The 13,243-nt window shown below is 31.9% G+C and overlaps 1 long non-coding RNA gene across 1 annotated transcript; it reads right to left on the bottom strand.

The window, feature by feature from the left end:
• Positions 1-1,186: 1,186 nt before the first annotated feature.
• On the bottom strand, positions 1,187-11,769 carry LOC143228117 (uncharacterized). Its single transcript, XR_013015201.1, has 3 exons — positions 11,526-11,769; positions 10,960-11,103; positions 1,187-4,837 (listed from the first exon to the last, which is right to left on the bottom strand). It is a non-coding gene; the product is annotated as an uncharacterized LOC143228117 (long non-coding RNA).
• Between the last annotated feature and the right edge of the window lie 1,474 nt (positions 11,770-13,243).

Here is a 13,243-nt window from a genome sequence, read left to right as displayed (position 1 = left end):
ATCGTATAACTTACATAAAAAGGCTATATAGTAAGACTTTAAGGAATAACAAGATAAAAAATTTTGACAGTTTTAAAGTAATCAAATAGTTTACGTAGTCTTACAATCCTATTTAATTACTAACAAACAAGAACTAAACAGCAAATCTACAGGTCATTAGTGTACTAAACAGAAATGAGGAGCTTGCGTAATCTGGTAAATGTGGAAGATTACCTTGAGTTATTGTAACTTTCAATTAAATGGATTTTATTAACGAAGATATATGTCCATAGATTTTGGTTTAATAATTCTGCGTAAATGTTACACCAGTTCTATGAAATTCGGAAATATAGAATTTCTGAACCCATAATCCTCTTAAAGCGAAATAATTTGCATCAGAAATTCATTTTCAGAGAGGATATCTCAGATGTTATTTTTAATAATAATTTATTCCACGTATAATTTTACGCGTTTATTAATTCCATACATTTTGAATAAGAAAACACAAGGATTTTCATCGTCGTTTGTAAGTATAAAAAGATAAACAACTTTAAAAGTTAAACTGAAATGGGTGACATCAAATATTAAGTATCAACTTAAGTTTCTGATTTTAGAGAACATATTACACAATCATATAAATAGTTTTATTTTGTTTTATACCGATATGGCCAGCCTATAGTTAAACGATATTATACATTCCTTTCGGTTGACTGAGAACAGATTCTTTGATATAACGTATGTGCCATACAAAAATATTGAGAACGAATTGTTTCGAGTAAAACTTGAAAATCATTCTCAATAGTCACGTGGAATCGATTTCTGCTAAAGTCACGAGATGTTGAATAACTGAAAGAAACGTCATTACATAGAAACTGTTATCGGTAAAAAAAACAGAGTTCTGTTTGAAAGAAACCGATTCAACGTGACCGAATCGTGGGATTTTCATTACGAAATCTTAACTCATTAGATTACACAGGTTTTAAATTCTATATTTTGAAGAAACGTGTAGCCCCATATTTAATATCTTTTACCGTATTGTTTTCTCTCAAACAAAGGATCTGATAAAGCGAAATCTCTCTTCATTAAGACGTTAACAGTTATATAAACGAAAACAATGGGCAGATTTTTCTACTTCAGATCTTAATGTTTTGTAATTTATTAAGAAAGCAGAAGTGAAAAACTTGAACACAACGAAGTCTTATTGAAGTTCGTTTTTAATAAACAACATATCACTACATTTTTTGCTGTCACTTTATTTTCAGATATAAATCTGACTGTCAGGAAGTGTTCAACTATCTATATATGATTGTTTATTATTTATACTTCAGCTTACAGTTTAACTGTACTAACTACTGATTCTTTTATCTATCCGTAGGCTGCTTCTATGATTATCCCAAAATTATTATAACTTCAAAGCTACTTATTGAAGGCCCGGCATGGCCAGGTGGTTACTGCGCTAGAATCGTAATGTGAGGGTGGTGAGTTCGATTCTCTGTTACACCAAACATGCTTGCCCTTTCAGCCGTGAAAATTTTATAATGTGTCGGCCAATTCCACTGTTCGTTCATAAAAGGATAGCCCAAAAATTGGCGGTGGCTGGTGATGACTAGCTACCTTCCCTCTGGTCTTTCACTACTAAATTAGGGATGGCTAGCGTAGTTAGATCACACTTAGCTTTGCGCGAAAATTCAAAACAAGCAAACTACTTATTGAAGGTGAATATAGTTTCACTAGTTGCTCATTGAGTGTCACGAGCTTTATTCAGCAAAGTATGGACGTGATATGAAGTGCTTTAAAACCACATTACACTTCCTAACCAAATCGCCTTTCTTGCAAACGAGTATTTAAGAACACAATAACCAGTTCGCACTTCGTATCTATCATCCTGTTAAAAGGTTTCCAGGAAACACTTGTAACTTCTGCGATATTGTAGTTTCTAATGTTGAAGACAATTATCATGACAGTGATAACTCACAAAATACAGTAAAACAAAGCGGTTTTAACTAAGTTTTGAAGCATCTGGGGGTTCAAATGAATTAAAAATAATGATTAAGGGACTTTCGAAGCATAAAATATGAGGCTTCCTTAGCTTTCTCGTTTCCCTTAATACAAATAGTCTTGAAAGGTTTCGGAGGAAGAGATTGCACCTATATTGACTAGACTAATACGAAGGTAACTATAGATATATTATAAAGAAATATCATATTGAAAATGCCTAAATCTTAAAGTCTACTTACTAATAATACAACATCAATACAGGCGCACTGCATGATGATCATATGTGTAATGTTTCAAAACCACTTTAAGCTGTTTCTATAAATCGCCTTTATAGCAAACTAGTGTTTGAGAATTCCGTATTCTAAGAAGTCCGGGGAACTCTTCGTAATACTATAGTCTCATTAAAAGATTTCTAACAGACATTCACAGAAGAGAAAATCATAAGTTGTCCATTCGGGGTGAAATGAGTGACATCACTAAGTGTTATATAAGCAGATTTTGAGCTTAATGGTTAAGTCCATCGGAATAGCCATGAAAATTTGAAGGATCCGAGAACGTTCACAAGTAAGGGTACTTTGAGTACCACCTAACACACGATTCTTTCAGTAGTTTCATTTGGAGATAGGAACTATGTTCTGCTTGCGAATGACGGAGAGAATGTTGTACACGGACTGTTATTACTTTGTTTATTGTGTTAGTGTGAAAAAAGTAAACAATTCCCTGAAGCCTAGGTAGCAGCCCACACATAAACATTTTTTAGTTTTCTTGTATTCTTTTATATTTTCTAACGTGTCTTGTAAATTCACAAATCCTGTCGTAAAAGCTAAACCCTCCGCCACCCCATAAACATATAAACAGATAGTGCAAGCATAATGGTATATAATTTCAACTTGGTTATTTTTAAAAAATCAGATGTTTCAACATTGCATTTGATAAACAAGTTAACTGTTATTCCACTGAAAAGAAATTCTATCTGATAAACTAATACACTGTTATTATGATATTTTACTGAAATGACATTACATCTGATAAACAAGTACGCTATTAAATTAGATATTGTATTTAATAAACAAGCACATTCTTACGTTACTCTGCTAATGAGGCATTGTATTTAATAAACAAACGCATTCTTGCGTTACTCTGCTAATAAGGTATTGTATTTAATAAACAAGCACATTCTTACGTTACTCTGCTAATGAGGCATTGTATTTAATAAACAAACGCATTCTTACGTTACTCTGCTAATAAGGTATTATATTTAATAAACAAACATTCTTACGTTACTCTGCTAATGTGGCATTGTATTTAATAAACAAACACATTCTTACGTTACTCTGCTAATAAGGTATTGTATTTAATAAACAAACACGTTCTTACGTTACTCTAATAATGAGGCATTATTTTTAATAAACATGCTGATTCTTATGTAACTTTTCTAATGACACGTTGCATTTAATAAACAAACACGTTCTTACGTTACTCTAATAATGAGGCATTATTTTTAATAAACATGCTGATTCTTATGTAACTTTTCTAATGACACGTTGCATTTAATGAACATGCCCATTCTTATGTTACTTTACTAATAACAAATCGTACGCAGTTAATAAGTATACTCTTATATTATTTCACTAATGAGTGCAAGCAGACCCATAACGGACTTTAGTTTTTAGTAGAGAATAGAGGTCTTCAACAGATAATGAAGTCTAATTTCTTCATTAAACAACAATTTTAGTACATCTGTTTTCTCGGTTAGTTTTATAACATGGGGCTACCTATTTATCATCGTTCCAAAGTTTCAACTCATCAGTTAGAGAAAAGGCAGTTAGTAACTGCTCTTGATGCCTGATCGGGCAGTGAGGTTTATCTGTCACTTTGTAGCTCACTCATGACCCTAAAATGCGGAATGCATGTTGGCTGAAAATTGTTGTGAACCTAGCCTGTAATCATAAGAGTAAACTCTATATATAATATTATATAGAGTTATTACTCTATTATTACTAATTATTATTAGTAATTATTATTATTACATTATTATTACTCGATGAAGGATATTCGACATTGTTTCAATAGTTGAACTTAGTTACCGTAGTAGCGTACTCGCAGTTGGTGTAAAAATTCTGTATCAACTGTGTGACGTGGTGGAGAACAATATTTGTAACTTAATGTAAACGTGGCTTAACTCAGAGCACTCTTAATTGTTAAGATTTTGTAGAGACCCTCTGTAAGTATAGTTACCAGGTGCTGCTTCGGTTTGTTTGTAGTGTATATAGAGCATCAAATATATCTTGTATTTTTGATGTATGGTCTGAAATGAGTGGATAGTTTAATGATATTTAGGCTGAAACACTTACATCATTTTTAAGGCAACAAAAGAAAAAAAGTGAAGTTATTTCATGTTTCACGGAGCACGCGCATAAAAGTAGGTATGGTTGAAAACGATACCGTTCCTGTCCTAAGCTTCACTCTTTATACCTATATATATATGTACATATACGACGTACAAACTGTACATCATATGCAGTATATATACATACAGGTATTGAACCTACAATATCAATACATTAAATTAAACTAGCACATTTCTTGAGACCTTTACAAAATTCTTTGATGCTTGTTTCTTATTTTTAACAACTAACGTTTATCGTACTTTGAAATTTATGTGATGACCTAGACCGACTAAACCCTGATGTGGGAAAGACATTGAACACGAGCGTCATTTTTGTGTATTATTTAGGGGCAGAATTCAGTCTGTTTTTATTCAGAAAGGGCAGATCACAAGGACTGGAAGGAAGCTTTGCAGTCCAGTATCCATTCCTGTTCGTTAAGTATGGAAGGACTAAACTTGGAGTATGGTGACCTGAAAAGAACGACAAAACGTAATACTAGTTAACTGTTATGATTTTTGCTGTTCAGATATTTCTAAATAATAAACAATGCATTATATTACCTTATATGGAAAAGGATAAATATATTTTGAAAGAACGAACAGACTTGAAATTTACTATTTTGCGTTAACATAATCTAAATTTATTTATTAAATTTGCACTGATTTTAGATGAAACATCTTGTACTAGTTGATGAGACGAAATAATTATCTCTTACTAGTTGTTGAGATTAGATACTTATCTTATGCTGTACAAGTTGTTGAGGTAAAATAATTACCTTACTAGTGGTTTAGATGAAATGCTTACCTTGTACCAGTTGTTTAGAGACAAAGGCTTTTGTTTTTTTTTAATTTCGCGCAAAGCTACTAGAGGGCTATCTGCGCTAGCCGTCCCTAATTTAGCAGTGTAAGACTAGAGGGAAGGCAGCCAGTCATCACAACCCACCGCCAACACTTGAGCTACTCTTTTATCAACGAATAGTGGGATTGACCGACACATTATAACGCCCTGACGGCTGAATGGGCGACCATGTTTGGTGTAACGGGGATTCGAACCTGCGACCCTCGGATTACGAGTCGATTGCTTTAACCACTTGACCATCCCGGGCCTCAAAATGTGTAAAAATTAACTATTTTTATTTGTCAATATTTCATTTCCTTTTCCTTCTATAATGGTATTAAGTTTTTTTACTCCCTTCCCTAAAGTATTAGCAAAGCCTCGGATCCACTACTGACAATACTTTTGGATTAATTGTTACTATTTTAGGTATAGGTACTGAAATTGTTGTAAACATATGGTTCTTATAAAATAGTGAATTTTAAGAGTTATTGTATGAAGAAGTGTATGAATAAACTGTCATATTGTATTTTAAATTGCATTTGTATATCATCTGAAACCTGTAATTATTTTTTTGCACAATATGTCAGTTTTAGAGTATCGTAAATGAATAAAGTTATGGTAATGACTATTAAGGTTAATTGCCGAAGATTATATAGCGGGTAAAGTCGCACTTCGCTTATAAAAAACGTACGTGTAAACGTTAAGACTACGTGTCGATTTTTAGACACCTGTTGAAATTTGTATTGAGATATAATGGTATTGCGTTTTTTTTAAGCCACGGAAAGGCAAATAACTGATTTAATGTGTTTACTTGCATATTTGCTTATATTACTGATGTAATTGTCTTTAAATTTAGTGTTATAAAAGTCGTGTGTGTGCAGTTGTATTGAAAATGTGTTAAACATTCTTTACTTTTACACTCATATAAACACAAGAGTACCACGATACAATTAGACAATAAGAATACTAAAGTCCCCTACTGGTACAGAGGTAAGTTTTCACATTTACAACGCTAAAATCAGTGGTTCGATTCCCTTCAGTGGATACGGCAGATAGCCCGATGTGGCTTTGCTGTAAGAAAAACACCACACAAAAAAGAATACAAGACTATCATGCGAGCAAGAACGCATACACGCATGGATTGGCTGATCCACTTTGTTCTTATAATTACATTGATTATAATTCGTCTTAATCTTAGTAACTGTAATTATGCGTTAATCAGCTTCAGAAACTCCCTCTAGAATCAGAAGTACTTTATGTAATGGTTTTGTTAATTGGTAGCAAAAAAGAACAAAAAACTCCGACCTCTGTTTCATTGAGTTGTAAGTTCATCTTAATTTCATTAGGCCTATTTCTGGGCTGTCAAGATGCTTTCCTTAGAAAACGTTTTCGCTAAGTATTTCTGGTCACTGATCACTAATTATAAGATAATTTTGTGACCTTTTATGATTAGAAAAAAATTTGGGTCTTTGAAAACTCCAATTCTAAAATGTCAAAGAAAAACAAAGAATATAACCATAAACTAATTTTATAAACATTATCATTGCTAGACAATTAACCTTGTCGTTTAAACGTGTAAGATGTCAAAAATCTTCGAACACAATGTACCTGTGACAGAATAAAATGCTTTAATCTACAGCATTATCATATTAAGGTTTTTATGTTAAACTCCTGGGTACTGATACATTAATAGTTTTTGCTCGCTTTAGCAGATATTTTATTTTAATTACGTGTAACCTGATGTAAACACCTAGCAATGAATGATGCAAAGTAAAAATGTAAAATAAAAGTTCTGAAAATAGTAGATTTAATTAATGTTCACCTTTTAATCTATTATGAATTCTTGGTGTATATTATATTTCACTCCTCAAATAATTGGTTAAAAAATTGTTTTGGCTCTGCTATATTATTTCAAAAAATAAATGGCGCGACTTGTAGCATAATATAAAAATCACTAACATAATTAAACAACGGCGTAACAAAAAGCGAAAACAAACATATTTTCTTCCCACTTTCTTAACATGTGCAAATAATGAGTAACCTATCAAACTTTTAAATGTATTATAAGTTATTTGTATGAAATTAATTTTATATCGTTCTGGAAAAACGTGAGGCATTTGATAACAGAGTCAAAAATTACAAAAAAAAATATAAAAACATGGTAATTATTGTTATGACAACCGAAGATGTGACTAAAAATATCATATATATATATATATATAAATTACATATTAATATAAGATATAATTCCAATATTTTTTCTGGAAGAAAAAAAGTAAGTAGGAAAATGATAAATAGGTAAATTAGCAACGCAATTTCCTGAGATTGTTGTTTTTTGAACGCCAGATAATAACAGAATCGGTTCATCTCCATGTTAATTCAAACATCGCAACTGTAAAATTTATAATGACAAGTCTAGTTGTTATAAGACACAAGAAAAAATTAAACAGAAATAAAAATATATCCCAGTTATTTAAAGGTATTTCTACAATAGAATTTCTTAAACTTGTTGTTTCAACTGATTTAGTTTTACTTCGTGTAATGTCTGTGTGCCACACGTATCTCATACAGCACGACCGACCACTTCATTGTTTAACCAGTTTAGTGTCAGTCCCTTGTATAAGGAGTCACACGTAAAGCCCGACATGGCCAAGAGTGTGAAGGCGTTCGACTCATAATTCGAGGGTCACGGGCTCGAATCCCATTCGCACCAAACATGCTCGCCCTTTCAGTCGTGAGAGCGTTATAATGTGACAGTCAATCCCACTATTCATTGGTAAAAGAGTAGCCCAAGAGGTGGCGGTGGGTGGTGATGACTAGCTGCCTTCCTTTTAATCTTACACTGCTAAATTAGGGACGGCTAGCGCAGATAGCTCTTGCGTAGCTTTGCGCGAAATTCAAAACAAACAGTCACACGTATCTGGTGCAGAAAATTTACATTTATTTAATTTTTTAAACTTAGCTGTTAGTTATTATTCAAACAATCAATAACACTACATACTGACTTCTGATTAAATCAAGCCTACGATTTAGATTGGAAATGAATATAGTAATTTCATAATAACTGTATAACATTGGAATTTTTAGCGCATTAAAGTAAAACCGTAGCAAGAATAGATTGTATTAATTCAACAAGTGACAAATGTCGACTTTACTAATATTTTCCACGATAATACTAATAATATATATACCACAAGATCTCGTCAGCTAAGAAGATTAACGTTGGTACCAAATTTTTATAATTTAAATACGAGCCACCCAAATGAAACGAGCTTAATTAAGGTGTCAAATAAATTTCTATAAATATGTATTAAGTACATTAAGACAGCTATAAATAAATCTACTGTAAAGACATAATGAATTACAACTTTATTTACAATAAACATTAAAACTAGTTGTGTGCTTCCTGCTTTATCGTATAGCCCCTCCTTCATGGAAAAACATGACATGACGTATTATTTTGTCATATATCGTATAGCCCCTCCTTCATGGAAAAACATGACATGACGTATTATTTTGTCATATATCGTATAGCCCCTCCTTCATGGAAAAACATGACATGACGTATTATTTTGTCATATAGCTTATTTTTCATTAATTAATAAATGAACTTTCAAGTATTTTTTACCTTTTCGTAACCTGGAATAACGTATTCGCAAGAACCAGGAAACATTTAGAAATATTACGAAGTACCAAATATTTTATTTTGTTTGTTTGTTCTTAATTAAGCGCAAAGCCGTACAATGAAATATTTATATCGTGCCTCCACGTGCATCAAAACTGGACTTTTAGTGTCGTAAGCTAACTTAGCTAATCGACGGGCAAATGTTTTATAACTGACTTATTTATTTTATAATATACTGATACTGTATTGAAGAGAAACCTTATAAACCACATACCATTGAAACGAGTATGAGTAAATCTCACCAAAGTATGCTCACGTGATACTAGGGAATACTAGCTTATCCTTGTATATCGATGCAACGATCGATTTTTCTTCAGTGAAACATGCAAAAGATTAAAATTCTCAATCCTTTAGCTTTGTGGAACAAGCAAAATATCCTTTGTATTATCTACATAAAGCGCTACAAGTCTACTAGACGTTTCAGTTATAATTAAGCTGATGGAATGCAGAAGCATGAATAATGGGATTAAAGAAAATATGCTATAAGAAGAAAGTCAGGATCTTTTCCAGATACACAAAAGTAATTATATGTATTATTAAAGGATTCAATTAAAACAGTCACTTCTATTACTACGAGTGTACTAAAGTCACAAATGCACCATCTAGATTAGAGTTGGATGTAAATTGAATCTGTTCAATTTACATCCAACTAAAATTAATTTATAAAAGGAAACGCATGAAAACATACAAAAAGAAAATAGTTATAAAGATTGTTGTATTTGTATAGCATTTCCGTAGCAAGCATAAAATAAATCAATGGAAAGGTATCTAGAAAGAAAAACCTGAAAAATAATCCAATATTAAGCTGATTATCATTTCTAATAACTTACAAAAAACAATGTGCTTCTGTGAAAATAAGTTAGCATGCAAAACAAGAAAACATGTAATGATATTTAGTGAGGTATCAGCTAATAAAAGAGACTGATCTGAAACTTTATTTAGGAAAAATACCAACTTCTGTTTTTCTGGTGAAGAAAAACTAGCTACAAGAAATGAAATGGTGTATGTAAAGTTTTATATGTTTAATTTTTCAGTCGTAAGATTTTGAACTTATGATGATAGAGACATAACCTACTAATATAAGACAAAACTAACTAAGAGCTTGTGTCTTTAGATAACACATATTAACATCTCGTACTTGAACTAATATTTAATAACATCTTCAAAGAACCAACATTTCATATACATACTAGAAATATCTACTATTTATACACTTCAACTAAAACCTGAAATTTGAGACAAGACCTATTAACATCTAACAATCATGATAAAGTTTAATAACATGATTACATTTGGTAATTAAGAAAGTGGTCGAGGGAAATCCACAAATAATTAATATTTCAGATAAGTATTACTGATATGTGGTATTCGAAATAATACGTACTAATACTTAAGAATTATTAACTTCTTGTAATCGCGATAAAGTGTACTAAAATCTAGTCATTATGATACGACATTAAAATTTGGTATTTTGAAAGGGAATTAAGATAACACATACTAACATTTTGTACTTGAGCTGAAGCTTTCGGGCATTAAGTTACAGCGATTAGACCTATTAAGTGTAATACCAAAGATAAAACAGATTAAGTTCTGGTATTAAAAATAAAACATAGTAACATATGATATAAAAGTAATTTCTTTATGTGTTTGTCACGGATATTTGCGCTCATCTACTCAAGGTTATCTTGGGCTACACCCATCACACTCACATAAGCAGAGCGATTTTGCGGCAATGAGATATAAATATTTGATTCTTGAGTTTAGTGTCAGACACTCCAATGATTTAGCCATGCTCAGTACTGTAAAAGCAAGAGGAACATCTGGCACAAAGCATATGGCATACCAGCATCTGGTACGTGAGACTTTTCAATATCTGGCAGAAACTTGAATGTTTTCTACTTACACTATCTTGAAGGACTAGGAATAATATTTTTCCTTCGTCCATGAAATGAGACTTTTAAATAGACCAACCATTTTAAATTACATTTCAATTTAACAGTATTATAACTTAACAAGTATAACATTTACAGAACCACATTCATTAAAGTTTCATAATGATTAACAACTTACCATTCAATTTCACTGAATTAATTTAAAATATTTTTTTAAATATTGTACACCGCTGGGACAGCGATAAGTATTCAGATTTACAATGCTAAAATCAAGGTTTCGATTCCCCTCGGTGGACACAGCAGATAGCTCGATGTGGCTCTGCTATAAGGAAACATGCATACATACATTTTAGATATTACATACGTTCTATTTTTCCTTCATCCATGAAATGACATTTTTAAATAAACCAACCATTTTAAATTAGATTTAATTTTAACAAATATTTAATTCTTTTTCCAGATAAAAATACTGTTATTGGTTTAAATAAAACCATTATTACACTCCACAACTCAAAATTCCACTTTAGCTAATCAAAAAGTAATTATATTTTTCAACTCCACGATTTAATTTGTATGTAAAGTAATTTTTTAACAATCTTAAGAGATGATGGGCAAACTTAAAAATAGTAGTTTCATACCTTTCAAGGAAAGATATCCTGTATAAAAAGTAGTCCCTGTATAAGGTTTAAAATTAACATAGTAAAAACTTAGCAAATTCATAATGTTAAAGTAAAATCGTCTTACTGAAGCCTGGTATCGTCAGCTGGTTAAGGCACTTTACTCGTAATCTGAGGGTCGCGGGTTCGAATCTCCGCCACACCAAACATGCTCGTCCTTTCAGCCGTGGGGGAGTTATAATGTGACGGTCAATCCCACTTGGTAAAAGAGTAGCCCAAGAGTTGGTGGTGGGTGGTGATGACTAGCTGCTTTCCCTCTAGTCTTACACTACTAAATTAGGAACGGCTAGCGCAGATAGCTCTCGTGTAGCTTTTCGCGAAATTAAAAAACAAAACAAAAATTTTACTGAAATAAAAGTAGTTGTTTATAACGTCCGTGTAAGATACAGTAATGGAAAAAAATGTCTACATAGCAGTGTATAATTAGAAAATATTAAACTCATGAACTCGACGTAAAGGTAGGTTACAAAAATGATGTCTCCATTTCAAAATATTAGATTCTTAACGGTCATGCAAGGGAAGATATATATTTGTATTCTTATTATCGAAACTGTTCTATTTTGGAAAAGAAAATACGAATCCCAGTCTGTTCTTGGGTTTGTCTTCTGTTACTGAGTTAAGCTTGTTTCGACAAAATTTTATTTTATCATGTGTGGCTATGTGTATGGAAAACAATCGGAACTCAAAACAATGTATCCACCCTCTAGCTGTAAACTTCAGTTTATGTTTACATGTTATTAATAAATTAATATTGCTATAACGTACACCTAAGGGCTTGTAAACAAACCTGGTGTATCTGAGATGCAGTTCCCTCAAAGGATATACATTTCGTTGGAAGGTTGTTATTTGTTTTTCTTTAGAATGACTGGGATAAATCCTCGTATTTATGGAAATCCTACCTGTTTTAAGGATCTAACTGGTATGTCCTATTTTATATTTGCATTTTAAATATCTATGCTTGGATTTTTATTTCTCAATTTTCAGGTTATAATACTCTCTGGTGACTTAACCTTTAATTATAACCGTCTCAGAAAATTAATTTAACATTTTAAATTTATTGAGATCATATCGAAATATGTTTTACATGCACAAAATTAACACTTTTTCTTTGAATTTCGATTTTACTAATAGTCTGTAACACGTATACTTTGGTTGTTCAGAAAGGACCGGGATTTATTTCCTACACGATAAATTTAAGACGACGAATAATAGTGGTAATAGGTCACAAATTGTTCGCTCTTAAAGGGCATTCTCCTGAAACGTGAAAGTAAAATGTCAGGCCTCACGTTGTTCGGTTATAATGACAGTGCTTAAAAATTCAGGTAGACAATTCTTCCTATCTCTTACACGCAGTCCTTAACTGGGATCCCAATGACTTAACCTGTTTGTTTTATCCTTTATGTAAAAGTCTTTGGGGATATCTCTTTTAGGCAAATAATTTTCTTAAAGCAGCTGTACGTAAATGGATTTTTAAACTGCCCCTTTGTTTTTCTTGACCATACTAGTAGCACGAAGGGAATGATGTTGAGAACAAATGGGTACTATACAAAGTATTTGTATTTTGCTAACCCTTTGTTTTTTACTGAACAACCCTACTTCAGTCTTATTACTAGTCTATGATTGTGCAAGTCAGTATTAAGTATTTAATTTATAGTTTAAGACTGGCATATGTTCCTGTTGAGTTAACAGTTCAATGCATGATGAATATTTGTATAACTTAGATCGGTTTTCAAGAATGGAAAAGCAGAAATTTAAAATCGTTATATAACTAAAGAAAACATAAGA

The sequence above is a fragment of the Tachypleus tridentatus genome, chromosome 10 (assembly GCF_004210375.1).
Source record: "Tachypleus tridentatus isolate NWPU-2018 chromosome 10, ASM421037v1, whole genome shotgun sequence".
Classification (NCBI taxonomy): domain Eukaryota; kingdom Metazoa; phylum Arthropoda; class Merostomata; order Xiphosura; family Limulidae; genus Tachypleus; species Tachypleus tridentatus.
This window is presented reverse-complemented; position numbering and strand designations above follow the sequence as displayed.